Genomic DNA, 10265 nt, shown 5'->3' on the forward strand with positions numbered 1-10265 from the left:
AGGGTAACTTCCTACAACCAGATAATCAATTTTGAATAAAGATGATTAAGCATCTATATTTGACAGCATCTACAAAGCATGTGAAACTAGTTTTTGAGAAGAGCTATNTGAAAGCATGTAAACCAAGTTCAGCAAAATCTAGAATGATGTAAAATGCAAAATTTGTATGTATGTATATGTCTGATTAGCATTTTCTCAAGAGATCTCAAAATTTTAACACACAAAGTTGTGATCTTCATGTGAGTGTATNTACCAAGTTTTGGTAATTGCCATATGCTACAAAGCTAGCTAAGAGGGTTCTTACTTTTCACCGACCTAGGTGGTTATGGACCATGCTGCTTAGAGCTGGGAGTTCCAAATTGTATAGTCTGCTGTGTTTGAAACTTCTCAAGTGCATTAAGTCTACATAAAGAGACTCTATTTGTTGTGAAAGTTTTGGCACCTCTGCATTAGTTCTTTCTCTTTCAACTGGAACAATTGTAATAAAATGGTCTAGTAGATCACAATTTATTCGGGTTTTCAGCTCAGTAACTTGTTTTCTTTCAGTAAGAATTTGCTAACATGGAAAAGAATGATACATACATATGCAGCAGAATCCTAAACAACTAAATAAATCAATATCAAAAGTGAAAGGAAAGAAAAAATAACAAACAAGAAACATGTAACACATCATGCTAGTCTCTTTGTGGATACCAAAAATAAAAGTAAAGAGAAAAGAAAAAACAGAAAAGGAAATACGTAACACAGCATGCCAATGTCTATACATCCAAGAAAGACCCTTCACTGAAGACAACATGGGCAGAATACAACGAGGAAGCGAAAAAAACTACTTAATTTCTTATAATTTTATGTTTCTGGCACAAGAGTAATTCTAGTAATTTTATAATTAGGATTTTAGTTTTGTCGATTTATGACATTTTGCTTGTGAATGTTCATACTCTTAACTAAGCTCCATTTATTTTATTAATGGTCAGTTATTTGACTTAGACATAAAGTTTTGACAAGGTCTATATAACTGATGTATCCAGCTATTAGATAGCCAAAAATATTTACGTCAAAAGAAAAAAAAAAAAAACTAGCAGCCAAAATATGTCAAGTTTTTCTCAGGTGTGTGTTCACTAAAAGCCCCTAAAGTTTAGGTCTTCTTCTGTTCTATATTCTACTTTAATTTCTCCCAAAAAAGCTCCCTATTCAATTAGCTAAGTAGTTAGCAACAATTCTCCAACTTTACAAAGTCCAACTTTTCCCGCGTTTCAAGTCCTGCATCTCAATCCTTTCATTCACTATACCCACATTAACTATTATTTCTAGGGCGGTTGTACCAGTTTCAAAGTTCTAATTATATTCATGTGTAGCCCAAAGTAAAACTGAAATGAAAAACTTCAGTTCAATCTACATGGATTACAGATTCAAATCATACTCCAAAAACGGGTACCTAAACATATACTATTAGTTTGGCTTATAGCAAATAAACAACTATAAGGCATTGACAGTAAACCCTCCAAAATGCTAATGACAGACTACCTTTCATATTTATAATACAGTGAAGACAGTACCAGCAGTATATGCTAAATTTCTTGTACAGCTAAACAACTGGGTTATCATGATTGAATATCTGACAATTTTAAAAAAAACAAAAATTCAATTCTGCATCATCTCTTTAACACCTAATGTTTTAGTATAATATTCAGCAGCATCCACCAATAAATTACTACTAAACAGAACTAGGAGGTTTCCAATACAACCGCACATTTTTCTATCCAACCACATTCGAACTTCAAAACTTCACCAAAAGGGAACTTGAAGAAGTAAAGCTTAACATAGAGAAAGCTAGCACTGAGGTAAATTACTTGAAGGTGGTCGTAACCTCCTTAAAAACAGAACTTGAAAATGAGAAACTATCTTTTGCCTCCATGAAGCAAAGAGAGGGAATGGCCTCCATCACAGCTGCATCTCTTGAAGGTGAACTGGAGAACACTATATCAGAAACGGTTTTGGTTCAGATGAAGGAAATGGAAGCCAGAGAGATAATTGTTGTTCTACCAAAGAAACTACAACAAGCCGTTGAAGAGAATAATCAGGCCAAATTGCTTGCTCAAGAAGCTCGTGAAGAGTTGCAGAGAGTAGAGGAGGAGGCTATTAAAGAAGGATTTTTGGTGAGCTTAAAAATCTGTGCACATTGACATGTTAACTATTTAGAAAGATAACACATTGTAACATTTATGAAGGCCACTTAGCAACCCTTCTTCGCATCTTCCAAGACTCCAATTACTCTACGATTTTTCTAATTCTCCCACTTCTACTCTCACCCGAAACCAGCTATGCATCACATACTTATATACAATTCAGATAGTTGTATAATACCTATTTTCTTTTCAACTATAAAACGTTTTTCTATTTCAACTTCTTATCATCTTTGCTCATCAATCTAGCTTAGTAATTATTATATCAAAGAAATCAAGGTCATATGACACTCAAAATATTTAATAAATGTCTGTAAGCTTAATAAAGGTCATATTAGTAACAATTTTCCTAAGATTAAGTAGGTTCATTAAAGTGTATAAATGAAGGAAATTTAAGGTAGTTAATACAGCGGTATCTGAACGACTGTATCTAAACTATTATAACTAGTTCTAGAAGAGTTAGTGAAAGAACTTTTTAGAGAGAAGTAAAATAGAATGATATTTGGAAAGTGAGGTTCTCTCTATTGACCTGTAATTGTATTGTGTACTGTTCTATTCTTTCTATTCCTTGACTCCATCCTTACTACTTTTGTTGGGACTGGAATTAGGGAGGCAACAAAATTCAAGATCGTCTCTTTCTTTCTAATTCTAATATCAGTTCTATCAGCACCTTTTAATAAAAAATATCCACCATTTCATTGACCTCACGAGAACNCTATGACATATCTGCCTCAATCTCTTCACCACTTTGTTTATGAAATGAAATTTTTAATATCCCAATCATGTGGTCATATCATGGGTATCTTGCAAGTATCTCAACCAAGGATTAAATAAATAACAGTTACCTTTTGCACGAAAGGGATGATTCTCGACACCCTACCTCCACAATGGCCTCCCTACACCACGGCAGCCAAAGCATGTGAAGGAATCCCCCAACCGAAACCCTAATCGCCCAACCACAGTACCAATCGCCTCTGCTCAGGACACCACCACCTCACCACACCGTCAATGGCCCACACCCTTCCCGTCAATGACCCTAATGGACCTTCGCCGACGAAAAACACAAGAGCAGCTTTGCCGGGGAAGAACCACAATCAACTTTTGGAGGGAAGAAAACGCTATTAGGTTTTTACAGCACGGGGACGAAGTAATTCGACGAGAGGGAAATCTGAAATTTTTATCTGAATTAATGGAGCAACTTACCGAAGGCCTACGGCCCTTCGGTATTTAAAATCACTAATGCTTTACCGACGGCTCTAAGGCCTTCGGTAAAAGGCCGTCGGTAATTAGCGCTTTTCCTGAACATTTTTTTTTTCGCAGCTAAGTCAACAAATATCATCACTAAAATTGTTTTTCATTGTTTACATCAACAAACTTGATGTGTGGACCATATAACTTCAACTTAATTTCAAACATAATAAGATGCATTAGAATAATTAATAAGATCATTAATAATCTTCACAATATTATATTGTGAGTAAAAATATACACTTAATATATATCTAGATATATATTAAGTAGATATATATTAAGTGTATATTTTTTACTTACACTACGAGATTGTAAGGATTACTGATGATCTTATTAATCATTCTATATTGCAGCTATATTGAAAGTTTGAAAGTACGTAAGCGTTTTTTTAGTAAAGCTTGATGTGACTTTATTAAGCTAGATATAATACTGATAATTATTTAAAAAGATATTGGGAGAACTATACTGTCTAAGTAATAATAGACTATGGTTGAAATATTTGTCACATCCTTCAAAAAAACATGAAGCCATCGAACATCTAACCTAAGTTTTCAAGAATTCTTTCAGAATAAAAAAGGAACAACTTCTAATATACCTATCACATCACAATATAAGATAATTTTCTTTAAATTCATATTATTTACAGTAGTTAAATATTACTATAACCTATTGTGAATAGTAAAATAAAAAATGTAACCTAAAACCAATAAAATCTTTTTCAACATTATCCCAATGCCTATAGTTACAAGGTATCACAATACTCATCTTTCACATTAAATTTTTCAACACATGCAAGATCAAAATTTTCAACACATATAGAGTACTTTTTACGTACTACCTGATGAGAGTGTAATGTTTTTGCTGTGAAAGATGAAATCGTTCATTTGATTAGCATCAGCATCCCTTGATTTTTTAGCCATTGAAATAACATCCTTGCATACATTTCTGGGATCTCTTCTTTACTAATTGCAAAAAAAAAAAGACATATTTAAAAGAAGAGTTATTATACTAGGTACATTTTTCATTTTTATGACTGATATTTCTTCTCTTTAATTTACTTTTACTAATATATACAATGCATGCCTTTGATCTTAACACACATTTATTTGTAAAATGAAAAAAAGTTTTTTAAATTATTATCAACAAATGATATCAAATGAATTAAATGAAACCTATTTTCTCGTTAAAGCAACATTTTTTTCCGTATCTAAGTCAACAAATATCACTACTGAATTTTTTTTTCATTGTTAACATCAACAAACTTGATGTGTGAACCATATAACTTCAACTTAATTTCAACATAATAAGATGCATTAGAAAAATTAATAAGATCATTAGTAATCTTTACACTCTTATATTGTGATATTAAGTGTATATTTTTAATTACACTGTGAGATTGTAAGGATTAATGATTGTAAGGATTAATGATTGTAAGGATTAATGATGATCTTATTAATCATTCTAAATTGTAGCTATTAGAGATATATTGGAAGTTTGATAGTACCTGAGCTTTTTTTAGTAAAGCTTGATGTGATTTTTTTAAGGTAGATATAATACCAATAATTATTTAAAAATAATTTTATTTATCTATTTTCATGTTTTAAGAAATTGATTTACTGGTACTATTTAATAAAAATAGGTAAATGATGATAGAACTTTTATAACCACATAATTAAAACGGTGGGACCCTCGTATTCCTCTGCATAAAGTTAACATAAAACCCTACAACTCACAAGCTTTATTTGGTCTTTCTTTTCTTTCTTTGCTTCCGAAGCTTTTGAATGGTTAAGTTTCCATAGTTTTTCATATTTTATAAACACATGCAACCTTAATTTATTATGCTGTTTTTTTTTTTTTCAAAATAATTAAAAGAATGAAATTATTTGGTCTTTCTTTTCTTTCTTTGCTGCCGAAGCTTTTGAATAGCTAAGTTTCCATAGCTTTTCATATTTTATAAACACATGCAACCTTAATTTATTATGCTGTTTTTTTTTTCAAAATAATTAAAAGAATGACATCTGGTTAAATTTATAAACATATAAAACCTTAATTTTTTACTTGAAAAACTTGTATATTTTGTATTGTTGATCTTATAAACTGTTGCAGAAAGATATTTTTCAGAAATTATATTTTCTATTATTAGATCTCTGAACCATATGAGTTTGCAAGCAAGTAAGAAGAGATCCAACAAATGGATGCATCAAAAATCAATGGCTGTTGCTAATCAAATAAACTATTACCTAAGAATTCAATAAAAAGGGTACTTTACTGTCATTGTTAATAGTAAATAATGAAAATAATGAATGTTGTTTGTAATTATGTAAGAAACAAAAGCATTATGGTTATAGAACAATCTGCATTAGGATATATAAAACAGAAGCAAAAATCAAATAAGAAGCGTTTATCAAATTCATATTTTATGTTGTGAAACTTGAATGATGAGAAATATCATTTCCATTTTATAGGTTTCTCAATGCATTATCAATGTTGAGAGGGAAACAACCTTCTTCTTTTTTCAAAAAGAGATCTAAAAACGCAATGCTCTTGATCTTTTTATTTTATTGAAGAAACTCCTAACACTAGTTGCCGATCATATTCTCCATCTGAAGAAAGTATGTGCTGCTTAAAAAGTTCTTTTTCACTGTCAAGTGTGTTGTTGTATAATCTTCAAGAAAAAAGAGATTTTCTCATTACATAAGTTTATGGATATCATCCTCAATTCTGAAAGTTAGAAATTACTTCAACCAATTTTAAGAACGTTTATCATTTTACAAATTAAATGTTAGATTGATGGTCAAATTCAACTGAGACAAAATCAATCATGTTCTTATGTCAGAAAAGCAGCAGAGGTGAATTATTTATGATTAAGATCAAAGACAAATACTTAGTTCATCATCTCAATCCTATATTAATGGGTTGATGTTAATTTATTATAGAATTTACATGCTCAAAAGAAACTTATATAGCACGACTTAGATAAGTAATATTTATCATCTTTTTATCAATTTAATAAATTTATAAAATACCTAAAACATTTAATTTATATTTATGAGTATGAAAAACTATCTTACATGATCTAGGTTATGTACATTTTTTAGAATAACATAAATTTTAAAGTATTTTGTATTTAATATTTTATAAATTTTTTAAAATAACATATATAATGATAAGTTTTTCCTAACTATAATGAGCCATGATATTTGTATATATAAATTAATCTAATTGGTTAAAAGTTTCACAGTCTCTTCAATGCCTCCTTTCTTCTTTCTTTCACTCTTATTTCCTTTGCAGTGCATTGAGACGGTAAATATTCTTCACATTCTTGTACAAAATATTATACCAGTTTCTGTGTGGAAAACTTTTTCTAAAAATATGGATCTATTTTATGTATATCCATGTTCTCAATTTCTATTCTATTTCCTATTATGAGATGCAAAAATGTATAATCATTTTTTTTGGAGTAAGTAAACATTTTCACATTCTTTCATTCATCATGTTGAACAGTTATGCACAGAAAGATAGAGTCTTGTACTATATCAAAATAAATAAATAAGAAAGAGTTCTTTTTAATAAACAACTATTCTTTCTTATTTATTTCAAGATAAGTATAATATATATAATTTTTGTTCAAGGTAATAAATATAGATATGGTTTTTGTATATTATGGAAAATTAAAATTATATTGTATATTATAGCTTCTTAAATCTTCTTTTCATTTAATTCTTATGTTTATTCTGAATCATTTCCTTCAAGATATACATACTTACCTACATTAACCAAACCATTTTATTTGTTTATTTAATAAATAAAGTAAAGTAAATAATTTATCTCCGAAATTTATTTTTGTGTTATTGACATTGGAGAAGAGAACATGTTATTCTATGAAACATGAAAATTGTGGTAGAAAGATCTCACATATATTTCCAATTATTCTATCTTATAAACTTATTGTGCATACATATTATCAGAGAAACACCATTGTTGAAGAGATGATAACATTACCTATTATTAGCATTTTATTTATCAAAATTATTTTTTAAGATTGACTTTTGGAATTCATTATTGTGAATTGATTAAATTGCTTTGTGTAATTAATATATTAAGATAAATGTATTAAGATAAATGTATTTGTAGGTTAATTTGATAGTGTTGTTCTTGGAATCTATTAATTATGGTGAAATGCATTGGATTGGTTGGTGATATTTGTTAACTATTTTAATTTATTTAACAGTTTATCTTGATATTAATTTATGTAGTGTATGGTTAGAAATATCCTATTAATGGTTATATCTAATATTACATATATTCATTATATTTTATTATAAATAGAATTTAAGCGTATAAGCTTTGATAATTAACTGAATCCAAAAATTATCTTTGTATTATTTGAAATCCTATTGTGAAAGAATGAAAATATATTATAACTAATATAAAATTTAAAGTTCCATCCTTTCATAATATATTTTCCGAGTACTCAACTTTTACTCTCACGTTATTAATTATAAAACTACATAATTAAAATTAAAATATAGATGTACAAAAATTTGTCCTACACTCCCCAACTAGGACAATGTTACTCTCTAGAGTGAGTTTGTTGTAGATTTTCGTATTCATCTGAGAATTCTTACCTCAAAATGTCTAAATCACCCATTAGCTTTCGGTCATTCATTTCCCATATCTTTGCTTCTGCCCGTAGCTCTTCAGTTGTGTCTTCTGTAGGTTCTAGACGATTATTGGAAGCATTTGTTGTTTTAGAATACAATGAATCAATCTCTTGTATATTCTGGGAAACAAATGACGAATCATTTGACTGAGAAGAATTTACAGGGTAATCTTGATGGGATACACTTTTCTAGGAGCTGGATGAAAATCACTCTTCCCTCACAATTCGCTTCCACGTTCAGCTTCCACAGGAAATTCGTTGTCTGCCTCTCCTTCCGAATAGGCGTCGCTTTCTTTGGTGATGACCCTTACGTTCTACTCCCCAACATCGACGTCGCTTAGTTACTCACCTTCACCCCTCTGTTAGTCAACTCTGTCAGCACCGCTTCCGCTTTCTCCTAAGGAGAACCCTCCACCGAGTATTTCATCGACGTGAAATCAATCAGAGTCGACGAAAAAACTGTGCCCCTTAACACGACTTTGCCATCCATAAACATCAACGGAATTGGCGGAACCAAGATCAGTTCCGCTAACTTATACACTGTGTTGGAGGCTTCGATCTTCAAAGTAGTGACAAAGGCTTTTGTAAAAGCGTCTGCTGCGAGGAATATAATGAGGGTGGCTGGTGTGGCACCGTTTGAAGTGTGTTTCAACAGTGGGAACGTTGTGGGCACTCGGTTAGGGGCACCGGTGCCAACCATTGAACTTGTTATGCACAACCAGAAGACGATTAGGAGGATTTTCGAAGCGAACTCAATGATGAGTGTGAGCGATAAGGTGCTTTGTCTAAGGTTTGTGAATGGTGGTGAGAAGCCGAGGACTTCGATTGTGGTTGGTGGGTATCAACTTGAGAATAATCTCTTGCAGTTTGATTTGGCCGCTTCAAGGACGAGTTTCAATTCTTTACTCTTCAAAAGTCGAACTACATGGGAAAACTTCAACTTTACCTCCACTGTATAAAAGAAACATTTCTATAATTACTCATGAACCTTTCTATAACCTTGCTCAGAAATACGCATAGGTTGATGTTGGAACCGAGGTAATAGCCTTTTTCTGAAAAAGTAGCAGACGAAAAGTCTGATTTGCAGTAGAGAGAGGTGCTTTGAGAAAGGGTATAAGCATCAGTTACCCCGAAAAGTGAGACAATAGCCTCTTTTTTAAAAAGGTGGCAGATGAAAAGTCTAACTTACAAAAGAGAGAGGTTTCTTAGGCTAGGGTATAGGCATTGGTTTCTATTACAACCGAGGCAATATTACCTTTCCGCTTAGGGTTTTTTTTTAACCGAGGTAATATAACTTCACATTATTGCATAAATGTCACTGCGTTTTTTATGCGCCGGTTTTTATAAAACTGAAGGTTATAGGACGCGTTAGAAAACAATTTTTTTACTAGTGTTAATTTATTATAATTTTATAAGGTTTGTTCATATTTAACAAAAATAATTAAATAATGATAAAAATTTTACAATTACACACATAATTAAACCAATAATGGGCCTCATGTTGCGCTACATAAAGGTAACCTAAAACCCTAAAGCCTCATGTTGCGCTACAAAAATAATGAAAAATAGGAAGATTGTTCGATGAGAAATGCGAATTAGGTTGCGTGTTTGGTGGAAAAGGAAGATTCAATGGTTGAATCGGTGAAACAGTGCCAAAATGAGGATGTAATTGGTGGATTCAGTGGAGAAGATTGTAGCGAGCATGAATCAAGTCGCAAAATGTGATATTTCATTTTGCATATCATAAAGGCAAGATATTTTATTTACTCTTCTTTGAACACAGAGTTGGTTTTGGTTTTGAGCTCTTTTATCTTCCTTTTAATGTACTGCAATATGTGTTATTTTTTGTAGTGTATATCTCTACATACCATTACAAACACTTCTTATGCAGATCCAAATTATGGTGTTATTGAATTCATTGCCAACAAAATATTCTGGTGCATTGTAAGTCTTTGTTCTTTTGTCATTTAGTTGCTATGGTTTATACTTTGAGTTATTAAATTGATCTGCCATGTCTTAATGCTGTTAAATGTGGAACTTTTGTTGAAATAATGCCTAAAATTGTCGTAACTAACAGTTTTAGGCAAGTAAAAACTTGGTTTAATAGCCAATGTTGTCCCTACATTGGTTCAAAAATCTCAATTTTGTCCGTTGTTATAAAAGTGTTT

The 10265-nt window shown here is 31.1% G+C and overlaps 1 pseudogene; it reads left to right on the top strand.

Moving 5' to 3' along the window:
- Positions 1-8195: 8195 nt before the first annotated feature.
- On the top strand, positions 8196-9056 carry LOC106755402 (annotated as a pseudogene).
- Positions 9057-10265: the final 1209 nt, after the last annotated feature.

The sequence above is a fragment of the Vigna radiata genome, unplaced genomic scaffold (genome assembly GCF_000741045.1).
Source record: "Vigna radiata var. radiata cultivar VC1973A unplaced genomic scaffold, Vradiata_ver6 scaffold_522, whole genome shotgun sequence".
NCBI lineage: Eukaryota > Viridiplantae > Streptophyta > Magnoliopsida > Fabales > Fabaceae > Vigna > Vigna radiata.